A 16,528-nucleotide genomic window follows, 5' to 3' on the forward strand; every position below is an offset into this window, starting at 1 on the left:
ATAGTCTTCTTATCACTTCTCATGGACACTGAAAACTCCCTGCCCTGGCAGCGGTGCCCAAACCTGCCTAGTGGCCTGCTCACTCATACTCTCCTACTGTCCACAGGGAAGCCATGTTCATTCCAGGCTGAGTAGTTCATGGGCATAGCTCTTTTGCTTGTGCACACTTTAGCCTCTCCCTATGCAGTACTGCTGCTTTGGCACCAGATCTCCTCACCATTGCCCACTCTCCCGCTCTGAGCCAGTTCCTGTGGGTGGCTCACGAAGACCAGTAACGCTCCGCTCATGCACTGGTAGTACCTACCTGGATGTGTTCATCACTTCATGCTTCCATCTAGATTCTATCTGAGGAATGCCATGTGCTTTGAAATGAGTTGGAGGCATAGGGAGAAAATCTATACATTCTTCTGCTGTATATTAATCTATGCCTCAAATGCATATGACCAAATGGTAAATGTAATTCAGAGGAATTATTTCACGCCACAGGGAATTCTGCCTACCTGAACAGCGTGCTAAGCTTACCACCAGACCTAGCAGTATCCCTGAGCCCAGCTCATCCTTCCTGTAAGTCTCTATTGATTATCTGAGTTCCTCCATTCCCAGATTTATGGCTCCCTTGCCTATGCGGAGATGACAGCCTTCTCCTCTTCCTCTTCTCTTCTTCTAAGGCTGAGAGTGGGTGCTTGTACCATTAGGATCAGACCTGTTATTGCACCACCACTCCCTTCTGGCTTATTCCACACTCTCGATGTTTTTGTTGGGGTGAGAAGACCAGAATCCAAAATCATATTCTGCACTTAACTCTAGAGACAAGTCATAAAGACAAATAAATAAGGAATAACATAATGCATATAAAAAGAAGCCTCCCATCTCTCTCTCTCTCTTCTCTCTCTCTCTCTCTCTCTCTCTCTCTCTCTCTCTCTCTCTCTCTCTCAAGAATTTCAATGCTTTGGAATTTGCCTATAAGTTGACAGTATTCACTGCAATCATACATTACTCAGAGTCTTTCACAGGTAGGTTTAAGTAGTTAACTGTGCAGAGCAGGCTTCTCCACTAGATGTATCCATTCAATATTTGAAAATAGGAATATGACAAGGACAAGTACCATCCTTCTTTAGCCTTAGGTACAGTTGGCAGCAAGCAAAGTGCTTAGTGTAGCCAAGTTCCATGCGTGTATGGTTGGTCACTGGTTTCAAGTGTCTAGAGAAACAACTATCTCCAGTCCCCCAGGGCTGGGTCAGTGTTCTAGAACCCCAAAGTCATGGGCCACACCCATCTCCTTACTAGGGTAGAAAGAACAGCCCCATGAAAGGACAGTTCAGCAGGGTGTACCTGAAGCCACGTCTGGAAACCCAGCCTACAGCCTACTTTCCTGTTTCCTGATCACTAGTTTTCCTGTTTGAAATAGTTACAATGGCCTCTATTTCCTGCTGCCAAACCCTGAGAGATACATTTTAAAATGGTAGCATATGAACGGTGATTTATCTTTTACCTTAATTTTAAAAAAATGTCCTGCGATTGCTGCAGTTACGTCCAGTCTGCAGAATACATGAGAACTCAAGTTCCAGTTCTGTACCCGATGGGCACCTGTGGGTGTGTGACTTTAAAAAAGATTTTCTTAATCGTTTGAGAATTTCACATAATGTATTTTGATCACAATTATCACTCCTCCCTCGTCAGGAGCATACAATCTTAAACAGCATTTCAACTTCTGAAATTTTTCCCTAGCTGCCAAATGAGGCGCACACTACTTGCTTCGCCCACCTGTCCTTAAATGCAGAGCAGCTTTGAGCAATGCAGTGTGACTGTCCCCGTTTCTCCTTGACACAATCCACTGTTATCCCATAAACCCCAACTTGTTCCTTTCAGAATGTATGTTGGAAAGCTGATATCCATCACAAGGTGGAAAATGAAATCAAATGTCCTGCCTCACGTTTTATTCAGGATGCTCGAGGGAAAATTTCAAAGCAACGGTTCTGAAACTATAGTGATAGCTGACATATGTTCAGACTAATGAAGAAACAGAAAGGTGGTGAGACCGGTGGGCCTTTCAAAGTCAGGCACCTCTCAAGACCGACATCGCTATCATTTATCACGGCAGTTCCATGGCTGAAGTAAAGTCCTGTGGAAGAGAAGTCCGACTATAGCAGCAAGTCACAGCAAGCTGGTGGCAGACCATCTAGCTCTCTTAACACCGCTGAGAATATTTGCCATGCAAAAGGCTATTTGTTAGACTTGAGTTGGCTCATGCAGGTGGTTCAAAGTATATCAGGGAAACTGTTATCATAAGCAAATTACAGACCCATTAATACGAACCATTAAAAAACCAGCCACATAAGTAAGTTCAATGATATTTACATGTTTTTCATTCCTGATGAAGCCGGTCTGCCGGTGGGACAGACAGCCTGGCAAGCCGCAGCTGGAGCCTCTGTGCAGGTCCTTTGCTCTTGGCCACACCCAGGATTATTCTCACCCACTGTTACTCTCTGAGTGGATCCCTTCTGTTCCTATCCACTATTCATCTCTGGGTCTCTAATTGAGGCCTGCACTCTGAGGAAAAATGTGAGAGTAACACCTCTCACTATTGGCGTAGACTCCAAGCATGACCATGTTTTCTGTCTCCCATGAATTAATCATTTTATTACTTTTAGATTTTAATTGTTCAAAGCCAGCTTCCCTGTGTATTCTCTACAGGTATACTCTCCTTCACAAAGTGGGTCTCATTTGCTTCATTTGCTAGATGAGAGGACAGCCTTGGGAGCTAACGTTATTTAGGCACATTCATTTTATTTATTTATTTGGCACTGGGGAAATCACCTAGGGCCTTCAGAATACTAAGGTTCACTTAACCCCGAGCTTTGTCAACTTTAATTATTTTAATTAGCATTTTTGGTTAATGGAGATTGGAATAGAATAGCAATAGGAAATTCATAAAGTTTGATTAGCTCAATTTGATTGGATCCAGCATCTTACTGTTAAAAGAAGCCAGTGGCGGGCACTGCTGAGGCCAGAGAGAAAGTGATACCGCAACGTTCTGGCCTCTTTGCTGTTTCCTGTCTGTTTCCTACTTTGTGTCTGTGCAGTTTTCCACATGAGCAAACACACGTTCATCCAGCGCGATACACATGGCAGGGTAGGAGAGAGGAACTCAAACAACAGGAAATGATGTCACCCTTTTGGCTGCGAGCCCTTCTATACAGTGTCAAGTACACCATATATCAGGGGAGAATGTGTCTGTCTAATTTGTTCTAGTTCTGATTAAAGTGAGTGAGTGGAGAGCCTTGTGTATACCCTGAAGAGCTCACTCTGTATATATCTGAGTAACCATTAGCTAGAAGTGGCATTTGTACCCTTGGAATGAAAGAGTCGGGGTGGGGGGAATACATACAGAAAAGACAGGAAGAGCCATTTAAATTATTTTTTGTTTTGTTTTTATGTGTATAAGCATTTTACTCATCTGACTGAGTATCCCGTGCATCCTAGAATTGGAATTACTAAAAGTCATGAACTGCAAACGTGGGTGCTAGGAATTGAACCCAGGTTCTCTACACAAACAAGTGCTCTTAACCACTGACTCATCCCTCTAGCCCAGGAAGAAACACTTAAGGGAGAAAGAAGATGTACAACCACTTGCCAGAAGTGATATTAAAAAAAAATCACTAAAGAGATGAATGTCAATACATAATGCTATACATTTTAAGAGTTTTCAAGTACATAGTTTTTATTTTCTTAATTTAAAAATGTAAATTCAACTTTACTCTTGAGGTATATTAGATTTTATTTTATTTATATTGTGTGCAGATGTATAAGTGGGGGTGGGGCATGTGCATGGCCCATGTGCACGTGGAGGAAATTGGTTCGCTCCTTCCACACTTGTGGACACTAGAGAGTAAATTCAAGTCATCAGGCTCGGTAGCAGGCATCTTTACCTAATGAACTGGCTTGCTGGCCCCAAATATGTAATTTTTCTATGTACCGTCCTTTTAGAGCTTCACAGTAACCCTGTGTAGTAGGTAGAAATATTGCTCTAATTTCAAGTTTGTGTATAAAGAAACAAGTTTAGGGTTGAGATGTAGCGCAGTGTTTGAGCACTTAGGTAACCTTCTTTACCCAACACCACAGAAAAAGAAAACAGAAAGATTTGGTTCAATAATGTCTCTTTGACCTGTGGACACAGCACATTTCGTTATAAATGATTTAGAGAAGTGTGTGTATCTGAATAATTTATTAGCTACTATTTTGTTTCTAGATGTCAGATTATTCCACTAATTAATTTAATGTCATGTTAGGATTAGAATCAGCCAGGGTTACCCTGGAGCAGACAGAAACATGACACAAGTGTCTTCCAAATGAGAATTTTGCTTCTATGAGCAGTCATGTTGTCCTGGCTGTGTATCTATTAAGCTCAAAGTATGCACCAAGCAAAACATGTCAGACATTTGTAGATTTTTTTTTTTTTTTTTTTGCTCTACCCTATAGAATCTATCTCCCCTAGCTGATGAGATGGCTCAGTGGGCAAAGAAATTTGTTGCCAAGCCTATGGCTTGAGTTGGATTCCTGGAACCCATATGGTAAAAGGAGAAAACCAAATCTCTCAGGTTGTCCTTGATCTCCATGTATGCACTGTGCCACGCATGCATATATACATACATATACACTGCCCCCCACCCAATATGTTAGCAAATGTAAAACAGAAAAGAAAGTTTGGGGACTGGCTCAACTAAGAAAAATGGTCACCCCAAAGACCTGGTGGCATGGGCCCAAACTTTGGAACCTACATGGAGTTGGAGGAGGGGTAAAGCCAACTCCACAGACCTGACCTCTGACCTCTACACTATGCTCTCACACACACATACAGCCCATGTGTCACATACATGCCACATATATACACCTCACGCACACACCTCACACATGTCACATACACTAATGATGATGATGATAAGTTAAACATCTTAAAAGAATATATATACCCCAAAGAGACACAGAACTAAAAAAAAAAATAGAGTATTATTTGGAATGTTCTGGATTGCTTACAGGTAAATGAGGATCAGCCTTGTCTTTCTCCAGTTATCTGCTCAGCTGTGGTGTCAGCAACTAGAAATCAGCTGGAAGTCTCGGCAGCCATGTGTTGTGAAAGGCATTTTCTGTACTTAGAGCTCCTTTGATTTGTTAGGAAACTGTCAGTTCTCTACCTTTATCCTATGGGCTAGGGATGGCGTAGTTTTTGTCCCTGGGGATACCACAGTCTAGAGAGGTAAACGAACAGGCCCCCAAGCAAAGCAACAACTAAAGCCATCCAAAACAATGCAATCATAATGTTTGCAAGAGTGCACGGTAGCAGAAGCAAGCTGTTTGAAGGGATGGGGAAAGCTTGGAAGAGGGGATGTTGGAAAATACAAAAGTAGCTTCAGCCAACAGAGAGGCAACCACCATTCCATCCAAAATAAAGAGGATAGCCAAATGTGCAGGATAGTGTGTTAAAATGGACAACTCATAATATATGTGCAAAAGTTCAAGTTAAAATAAAAAGGAATATGCATAAAAATAGTTTTAATCAGATGCTTCTGTGTGTGCAGAAGGTTGTGTGTCTTTTTGTAAGCAGCTCAGCTCTCTGGAGAAGTAAGTCTTAGGATTTCATGTGCATAGGATATGTGAATATGAATGTTATCAAAAGGCAGAGTGTACTCCTGGAGCAGGACCTGACAATGCATTTTTCCATGCTTCCACATGGTACTGGGACTGCTAGTCTGCAGACCACATTGTAGATTTGGCCATTGAGTGGGAGAATAATAAGTGATGGGCTTAGCCATCATGGAGAGCCTAGCAGCAGAAGCTTGTGTGCCATGGGCTAAATGGGATGCTGTTGGGCAAGAAGCCACATTTTTTTTGTTTTGTTTTTAGATTTATTTTGTGTATGTGAGTACAATGTTGCTCTCTTCAGACACACCAAAAGAGGGCTGTGGATCCCATTACAGATGGTTGTGAGCCACCATGTGCTTCCTGGGAATTGAACTCAGCTCCTCTGGAAGAGTGTCAGTGCTCTTAACCTCTGAGCCATCTCTCCAGCCCAAGGCCATGATATTTTTAAAAAGAGGGGTGGTAAGATCACATCTGTGTCTGATGACAATGAGAAGAATAGTTGGGAGTCTGGGACAAGCCACAAGGCTGAGAGCCTGTTGTCATAATCTAGGCACTGTTGACAACAACAATACAAAACAAAAAACCCTGAACATCACCAGTGGTCACAACAAATATAAAGGAGTGAGAGTGGATTGCAGGAATGTTCAAGAGGTGAGACAGACAGGGTGAGAGGGATTTGAGGCAGAGGCAGAGGGCAGAGAGGAGGAGGATGTTTAAGGACCAGCTGTGAAAGAGCAAGCTTTGGCTCTGTCATGGGGACACCTAGAATGCAGACCTAGGAATTGGTCAAGCCTGGAGCAGAAAGAAGCCTTAGTTATGATCCAAAAGTAAGGTTGAGGGAAGCTGGACACAGACTGGGAGTCACAGAACCAGGGAGATGAGGGCAAGATTTATTATTGGATGGGCCAACATGGAGGAAGTCACCAGCATCCATATCACAGCACGTAGAAGCACAGCAAATCTTGCAGAGAGGTTACGCAGCGATGATGGACATGACCTTTGAATGTTCAAGATGGCTCTAGGGAAGTAATTTCAGAAACGCTGCAGATGCAGGACCAAGTCAACTACATTTTTATGATTCTTGATCATTAAAATACTTACTTTGAAGCTTGGAAACAGGTTCACAGCAAAACTCTGGGAGTCACTTCCTCTGGAGCAGAAGCTGGGATAGGCCGACTCAAGGTTTAATCTCTGTGTTTGGATGTTTCCTTATTCCGTTTTCACCAAGATGAATGCCATGGATATGTAATATCCCAATTGCTTATTTCAGGGACTGTAATAGATCCCTTACTCTCGAAACTTATTAGTTCAAAACAGCTGTATATTTACAGTTGAGTCACATAGACAGTAGACAGATATCCCACGTTTCTACCCCACTTTCACCCCACTTGGCTCACGTCAAGGTCTTGCAGCAGACCAATACACTTGTGTTGATGGCCACACATCAATGACTGTTGACCTTAGGGTTTGCTTTTGGTATAATTTATTTTTAACCTAAAAATAGTGGGGATGCCCCCCCCCCCAATCCTTCAATGCTTGATTCTCTTTGACTTTCATTTCCTTGCTGTGATCACTCTGTTGCCCATCGAAGGTCACACCACGGCTGGCTCCAAGGATCCTGTGTGATGTGCAGCCACCATCCATGCTTGCTGCTCAGTCTCTCTCAGCAGTCTTGCAGTAAGCTCTTAATGTGTGCTCTATCCTCGTGGTACCATTTGATAATTGCATACTAGGCTGTCACAAGGAAGAGGCAGCGGGTGCACTTTGAGTCAGCTGAGGCATTGGCAGTAAACCCCAACTGTTCCCCTGAGACACCATCCTGTTCTAGCTCTTTCCTCAACCTGTCTCTTTGTCTTGTGTTCTGTCTCTCCTTAATGCTTTTCTCTGGGGTTTGATGCAAATGTGTGGCCTGATGGCTTTTATTGTCTTGCCCATTCCCTAGGGTGTTAAGGAATGTAGAAATCGCAATTGCTGATGACGTTGTTGTTGGCTTTCAAAGAGAGATAGTTCAGGGCATTGTGGTATTATGTCAAGAAAGGTTTTGATCATTTCAAAAAAGAATTATATATAGTTCGGTGCAACCTTAAAGTATTCATGGGTACTGCGTTTTTCCAGTGTTTTGAAAGAAAGCTGCCAGAAACTAGATATATGCATATATAATATAAATTAAGTGTGTCCCAAGTAAACATTCCAGTGCCATACCAGCAGTTTCTTAACACTGATAAAGGCTATGATCTAAGCACGTCCTTTCTTTACCTTTTCTGTGTGGATCTACAGTTTTCTTTGCCATCAGAGACATGCAATTATTATTATTGCGCATTTTTACGGTTATTATACAATTGAACTCATAGACCCTTCACAGAGCTCAGAGCATAGCACTCATCAAAAACACAGTTGTCGCAGTATTTTTGATGATAATGTCCGTGGGGCTCGATGCTCATCTCAGTGCTCTATGAGGCCCAGTAGGTATCCACGGACACAGGCTTCACAGGACACAGACCTGCTTTACTCCCCAACGGAAAAGCACACAGCTCAGCCCATGACTTCGGCTCCAGGACAGTTTCTTTATTCCAAAGGAACAGCTATGAGAACAAGTATGTTGGAAGCCACATTCTGTGAGTTGCTTATTCTTTCTGGTTGAGATTACCTGACTGACCGTATCCTCGGCAGTGGCCGGGTTGCTCTTCCATTCATGCACGTGTGGCAGTGTGGGTACTGGACAACACAGGCAAACCCATGAATAATTCCTTCTTTGTATTTGTTCTGAATCTTTGGGACCAAGTCCTGCTGATGTGTCCTCTCCCAACAATCTTCTTACTAGTGACATTAACCTACTAACCCTCATTTTTTTCCCATTGTATAATTTATTAATGCCTTTCTGATGTTGAATCTGGGGGAAATTTATTCATGTGCCTATTCAGAAGCTAGCAGCCATTAACTACTGCAGAATGAATGCCTTCCCATGCGGTAAAGATACATAGTTGAATGAGGCATCTGGTTTGTGCCCTAAGAGTAGCACAGAAATGGGCAAGAGGGGGGTCCTTTTTTATCTCCTTTAATCTGAAGAAGTTGGCTTGTCCATCTGGGTGCATCTGGATAGTTCCTCAGCTTTGGGGCAGCTTCAACTAGTGTTCAGCTCTCTGTGCACCCGTGGGGTGAGGCCTCCTTCTTTCACATCTGGGCCTTAGAATACGCCCATGGAGACTGGTAATAGCTTCCTTCTTGGCTCTGAGAGTTTCCTGGGTTTTCTGACGTTGCTCTGTGTGGAAGAGGATTGGCCTGGCTGTTAAAACATATTAGTAGATAAATGGATTCTATAGGGAAAAGGAAATGTATGCACACACGTGGGCACACAGCAGCTAACTCAACCAGACTTACCTTCCACAGCCATTGTTCAATCCTCAGAATGGCCCAGCCCTGGCAGGAAAGGAAGAGGCCACCCAGAGAGGCATTTCCTAAAGCAAGATTAAGCAGAGTCTGGGGACTTTAGACTTGGTCAAAAGGAAATGGACAAAGGTGCTCTGTTTCCAACAGAGAGATTCTGGGAGAAGACAGAATGATAGGAACCCAACAACGCAGACTCTCAACATAAACAAACCTCCCTTATCACTGCCTAAGCAGCCAGGGGCTTCTGTGGAGCTGCAGGACTCCGCCCCTCACACATCAGACACATTCCCGCCCAGGCAATGCTTCAGCATCTGTTTCCAGTGACACATTGCAGGGCTGAACCTTCCTCCCGCTCGAAGACCTTTCTCATGTCTTACCCGGATCCCTCATGCTACAGTTGGAGTTCAATCCTACTTGCAAAGTTTAAATGAAAGTGGAAAAGAAACTGTCACCCTTTCCTCTTTCCTGAGCCATCCAGGCATTTGATGGCTTTGAGAATAGATGTTTTTCCCCCTTTGGTCATTAGAACGTCTCTCTGAACTGGTACATTCAAAAAAAACTTTGTCAAACCCTTACACTCCAGGGAACAAGCTGTAATTATCCAACAGATTAAAAGTGCAGCCACAGTTACCCCTCCCCATCTGGTTTGCGCAGGAAAATCTTTTGCTCTGGACTCCTAATTTCCACCCGGGACACAACTCACTGCTTAAAGAGCATTTTGTTTTGTGATTCTGGAACCCATTGTGTATTGCACCAGGGACAATGAGCTGGTCACTCAGCTGCAGCCATCAGCATTACACTAGCCACACAGGTCCACGTTAGCTCTCAGAGGGAAGAGACACCCCAGCACCAAGCATGTGCCCTCCGATGTCCATATGTGTATGCAGAAAGGTAGCTGGCGTCCCAGGACCCACTCTTTCCATTTGACCATCATGAAACATTCATAGCCTCTCTGTCAGCTCTGGAGGCTGTCCCCACAGCCACCCTTACACACTGTGGAACTGGATTGTTATTGGCACGGTCCAGGGGAGAGCAAGCCAGATTGGGCGGGGAGAGCATTCCATTATTATAACACAATGCCATAATAGGACTCAGAATTCTTTTCATATTAATTCTTATACAAGAGGAATCTTCAAACTCAACTTTTACACTGAAAAGGGAGAGGTAGAAGGCAGCCAGCTCTTTGTAGTGTTTGATCACATTCAGCTAGCTGAGTAGCATGAAGCTCTCTCTCTCCCTCACCACACAGCTCAGAACATCTCCTGGTGGCCTTGGCTGCATGACCCTGAACCTGGCAGCCCTCACTGCACTTGGGAAACTGGCTCTTCTAGAAGACTGGCTGGTTCTTCTTGCCCCACGCTCAGAGTACTTTCGGGTGTGGAGACAAAACATCTCCAGGCCTCCTCAGAGGCCTCTGACTTGTGTAGCAGGCCAAGCTGACAGGCTGCCAGTTGGTCTCCAAGTGAAGTATCCCTTGCAGCCCCCAGCCACCCACTGCCAGGGCGTGGGTGAGAGGTTTTCCATCAGGTCTGGGGGAAAGCAGGGTACCCTCCTTCCTCGGTAACTCTTCCCAAATGTAGCAGAGACTCTTAAGTCTCTTGGTGACAGGGCAACTCACAGACTACATATGGGTGCTGACACCCACAGAGAGGCCGGTAGGCAGGGACTAAGCCAGGTGGCAATGTGGGGCAGATACCAACTTTTTTCCTTTGTGATTAAAGTGCAGGCAATGAGTTTAGCAGCTTTGTTGCCTCTTTCATCTCAGTTCAATATGATACTGGTAGTGGTTTGAGCAGAAACTATCTCAGAGATACAAATTCAAGAGAGCGCTAACATGCCTGTGATAGCTATTCAGACTCTCATCTTTAATTCATCTATTACTTGTTCACCAAGCAGACACTTATCTAGACTATATAGACTATATAGTGACAGTGCTAAATCGCCATGCATTTTAAGTGTGAATAAGTAACATTGTCTAAGCCTGTACTCCCCTGCTCTCCCGAAACACCTTTCAAGGATTCTGCAAAGTGGGTGCTGCTTAGACACTACTGCCGCCTCTCTTAATGCCATGGGGGAAAGAGGACACTTTTTCTCTTTTCCCTTGAGGTTCTATTTATTTTCAACGAAAGGGACTCCATATGTAAATGTGAGCACTTCCTCCAAAATTCATCTGTTCAACTTGAACACCGGAGTCCATTGGGGCTGTTTGTACAGGGTTCAGGCCTGAATCTCAGTGGTTAAGTACCAACCGAGCAAAGTAATAAAACCCATGAAAAATCAACATTGCTAAAGAGGACCATAATATCCCCTTCTCCTCAGGATACAGCCTTGAGGGTCACCAGCAAGCGACCATGAACTAATGAAGTGGCTCGCCCCCTGATTAGGGCAGAGCGGGCCTGGCATCTTCCACGGTATATCTGCCCTGTTTCTGAGCATGCCAGGCCAATGTGGAATGTTCTCCGAGCCCGAGGGAGCTGGCAGTGGACAGTGAGGACATTCCACTGAAACTGGGCCATAGGGAGCTGAAGACAAAGGCAGCTGATTCAAGTGTACCAAATTGGAGTTTCTCTAATCAAATATATTAAATTCACCATCATTCTTGATTGTTTTAATGGGAAGAAGGGGCAGCTGTGCCTTTCATTTTCCAAGCATTTTATTTCGTGCCATGGGGAAAGAGGAGGGGGGGGGGAGTCAGCTGGAAAGGGAAGAGGGATAGAGATGGCAAAGAAAACTACAGGAAACTGATGTCCTTTGTCTTCAAAGTAAAGTGATTTTGCTAGCTGTTCAGCTCCACATGAGCGTTCCCAGAGCTGCCAGTCACTGAGAATGCCCCCAGAGACTCTGCTCAGGAAACACTCTTATATAGAAAAGTAGCCCGCGAACAGACATGGGGCCCAGAACACTTGGCTAAGAACCCTAGTGACTCGTGTTAAGTGGCTTTGCTTCACTGGCCACATGGAAAGCTGCTCAGCAGAACATTTCCCCTTGATATTTGTGCTTTGTACAAGAATTAAGTCTCAAGGCACTTAGGGGAAACCCATCTCCACTCCTTTTGTAGCCTCTGGGCTAAGTGCAGAATCCACAAAAGGCCCCCTTTTACCTTTTGAACATCGACTTTAAAATCCCACTGAAGAAACCTGGCCCATGCTATTTACTTTTTAAATAGCTTAACAGATGGTCCATAAGAAGGTTTCCTGCCCCAAGTGAGCACTGCATACAATGTTTTGGTGTGCACCTTCAGCTTCAGAGCAGCGCTTTGGGTGTGTGATGTCATTTCCTCTTGTCTGGTGCATTGATAACAAGATGAACCCAAGTGAGACAGGAACCAAAGGTTCTGCTTCGAAATCAATTATGCAGGCCCACGGTAGGCAGGCGACTTCAGAGGACATCATGTTACTGCACGAAGCTTTTTACAGCCGAGTGTAAGTCTCAGCCAGAACAAAGCTCTATGGCCCTGCAGTTTTAGGCACACAGACTCTCACAGGCTAACTTGAGTCATCCAGGGAAAGGACTTTGGAACCTCGTGCCTGTTACAGCCTGAAGCCAGCCTGTTTCTGAGCTGGAATGTGAAGGCAGCTGGCTGTGTCAAAGGGCCAGAGAATAAAGCCACAGTGTAAAATGAAGCCCCAATTCACCAGAGAGAAGATGCTATTAAACCATCCTTTGCTTCCCCCCTCCGCTTCCTCGGAGGCCCCCTGGGAGACAAACGAATCTGCTCCTCCTCTGAGAAAGAAGGGTGGAGGCTCCTTTCAGAAAAAAATGTTATTGGGCTCTTTAAATGTCCTCATTTGAGGGGAATTAAAAGGAAATGTGGTAAGACAGCGTCTATACACTCAGGGGCCTTGTATCAAGTGACACAATGCTCCTTTGTCCTCAGGGCCTGCTTCCCTCCAGGCATGGCCTGAACAGGCAGGGTGGCAAAGGCCAAAGGAACAGTTTAGTTCTCAGCTTGTTCCTCAGCAGCCCTGAGTGGGGTGAGCCTCGTCAGCAGCCTGGGAGTCACATCCATAACTGGCAAGCTGCAAAGAGATGTCTGTTGTTCTCAGCGAAGATATGGGCGGTACTCAGGTGGCCATCTCCTCGTCTGTGGTTGGTGGTTGTGTGGTAAGGCAATGCAGGAGTGGAAGGTTGTGAGACCAGGAGAGAAAGCACAGGGCTGAGCGACGGGTGATAGACTCCATCACCAGTTACTCAGTAAACTTGGGCAAGTCCCCTTGCCTCCCTGTGCCTCAATCTTCCCTGCTGACTCTGAGGCTGCAGGACCTTTTAGGCCTGGCAATATGAGCATGATATTGCCAGGGACAGCTGAGGCTGAGGTACAGGAGGCTTCTAAGTCAGACAGCGCTCAGTTGAATCCTAGCCTCCCCACCATATGGTTTGGTTCACACTATAAAGTTTCTGTTTTTCTTTTGAGAAAGTATCAGGTTAAGTCCAATCTACCCCACAGTCACACTGGGAGTTTAATGACGGACTCTGAAGAAAGAATCCGGATTGATGCCAGCACACAATCCATCTAGAATGTCAGCTCTTCTTGTAACCTGTCAGCGTTGAGTTAATAAAAAGCCGAATTCATCCAAAGCCTCAAAACCTGAAAGAAATCATTTTGCCAATTCATATAAATACTAATTTCAGAGAGAATGTTGAAAAAAATTATTGGAAGATGGGATTGTGGATTGGTTGGTCTTGCCAAGGGAGTTTATTAATACACAAGGCTCACCTATCTCCTTATCTCTCAATTTAAAATATTATGTGTGTGCCTGTGTGTGTGCATGCATTCGTGTGTGTGTGTGTGTACACATGTACACTTGTTTGACTGCATGTACATGCATGTTATGGAGCGAGTGTGGATGTAGAGAACAACGTCTAGGTAGTGCTTTTTTCCTTCTACCATGTCACCCAAGGATTGAACTCAAGTTGTCAGGCTCGTGTGACAATTGGTTTCACCCAGTGGGACATCCTGCTGGACTTATCACATGTTTTAAAAGGATAAAGGACTTAATGGTTAATCATTCTTTACTGGGAAAGGACCCTTCTTAAGCTGACATATGCAAAGCCCACACAGGTTCTTTAGGAACATACAGGTTCCTTTTTAAAAATTATTTATGTGTGTGCACAAGGTGTGTGTTTCAGAGGGTGTATAGGCTGAGATGAGCCTGTGGTAGTCTGAGGACAACTTTGTGGAGTTGGTTCTCTCCTTCAACCTTTACATGGTTCAAAAGATCAAATTCAAGTTGCCAAGCTGAACCATCTCATTATGCCTGCCCTAGGATCTTTTCATATATTTTAAATGTATGGTGTTTTTTTTCCCCATTTCAAGCCTTCTGTGGGCATGGGATGGGTTCCCCATTCTGTCATCTCTACAAGGCTAGTCTTGGGAAGCGTTTTCTGAGGAGTGGTTACCAAGTTACCCTGTCTCTAGGTGGCTGTGATATTTTGTTTTTTTGGGTGTTTTGTGGGGTTTTTTTTTCTTCTCTTTAACACAGCTACTACGTGTATGGCGTCTTCGTTGCATGGGCTGACTCAGTGCACCCAGAACTTTCCAGAAGGGAGCAGAGAGATTTGCAGGATCTGCACCATGCTATTCTGCACTCTGCCTGCCTCCATACTTGGCTCCATGTGAAAGCGTTCTCCTTACACCCCTGAAGAGCGAGGTGAGCTCATGTCTAAAAGCTTGATCCCTCTTTTCATTGGCATCCATGGCATGTTGGGGTACCTGGGTCTTCTCCTGGAACTACCCACACAGAAGCCACAGAGAACTCCTGGAAACTCACAGGCTGTGGGCATCTCTGAGGCTCACTAGATTCTCCTGGTCCTTCAGCCACTCTCCTATCTGGGCCCAATCCTGGGACAGAAGGGCATCTGAGTTCCCCTGTCCCTTTGCTCCTGTCTCTCCCCCCCCCGCCCCCCCCCCCCCCCCCCGCAGGATTAGCATGAGTTCCCAGCACAGAGAGGACTATTTCGTTTGAGCAGGCGCCTGGGCTGCTCTCATCAGCTGGGAATCCAGCCATTTCCCGCCTCCACCCCTGCCCTGTGGAGTTGAGGGCTAGTTGGGCAGGCTAGATGTGAGAAGCTGGATGGCTCCCCACCTCCTACTGATTCGGGTTCTTACACAGAGGCCTCATGTGTTGTGAATTATAGAAATGCCAGCCACACCCACAATGAAATCCAAGCACCAAAAAGCTTTGGAGAGCCAAGTGTAAGTGACTTTGAATTGCTGTCTCTGCTCCTGTGGCTCTGCGAGGCTGGCTTCCTGTAGGGCCAATGGATGTTACTCCTGTCATTTGCTTGGCGCCAGGTTGCCTTTTCTTTTCTGATGCTTTTCTTTAACTGTCTGCTGCCAGCAGCTAGGACAGCGTCACACTCTGTATGGGCAGGAGGACCCTTCTCCATGGGAGGTCTCTTCACCATCAGAAGAAGCACACAGAAAAGCCTTTAGGCCCAGTATCAAGTCTCCATCTGGTGAGAGATGTCAGTGCCTCATGCTGGGATCTAAGTCACAATCTGCAGCCTCTCTGAGCTTAGAGAATGCTTGGGTTCAAGGGTCCCTTTGGCCAGACACAGACATTGAGTTTTATGCGGTTTCTCTGCTCACCTGGGCCTAGGTGCTCCAATCCACAGAGCACCAAGAACTGCTCCCACCAGGAAGGGCTCCCTCTTGTCTTGGCCTGTGCTGATGAGTAGAGAAAGGTAGTATGGTGGGATAGTCATGTAAATAGGCTTTGTCCTGCATTTGAAGAAACTTTATGAGTTTCTTTTAAGGTAACTTTGACTGCAAAGAACACTCTGCTTTTTTTTTTTTTTTTTTTTTTTTTTTTTTTTTTTTTTTTAATTTGGGAGACTTCAGTTCTACCAGGAGCTTGTTAAGTGTTAAGAGCCTGCTTGAGGTTGACATGTTGTCTCTTCATGTGGTTTGAAGCTCTCCAGCTTTACTTATTTCTGATGTGGTATCTGTAGCCAATGAAAGCTCTTCCCTTCCCCCTCCTCCCCCTGGGCCCCCACTCAAAGTTATAAAATGAGAGGTTTGGGTTTCTGTCTTTAACATTTCCTCTCTGTGAAATCTCTTTAGGCCTGAGAACATTTTCTCAGCGACTCCAAGGAGCTACAGTGTTCTTTTCCTCCCTTGCTCAATAACGGGGGCACTAGGACGCCTGTTAAAGGGGCCTGGGAGGTGGAACAGGTGTGCGCCTTCCCAGCTGGTATTTCTGAGTACATGCTCAGTGTCATAGATATGCTAAGAACAAAAGTTGCACAAAGAGGAACCCAGTCCATAATCCAACCTACTTGAAGACAAAGAATTCCATCATCCTCTTTTATAAAGTTGTGTGTGCACATGCATGTACATGCACACATCTGTGGGCATGTACATGCATATGCATGTATGTGACTTTTGTTTGAGGCACAGGCTCTCTTTGACCTACATCCAGGTAGTCTAGGCTAACTGGACAGTCAGCTCCAGGGATTCCTATGTTTCCACCCCTATCCTGCCATTGTCGAGATTGCA

The sequence above is a fragment of the Arvicanthis niloticus genome, chromosome 4 (assembly GCF_011762505.2).
Source record: "Arvicanthis niloticus isolate mArvNil1 chromosome 4, mArvNil1.pat.X, whole genome shotgun sequence".
Taxonomy (NCBI): Eukaryota; Metazoa; Chordata; class Mammalia; order Rodentia; family Muridae; genus Arvicanthis; species Arvicanthis niloticus.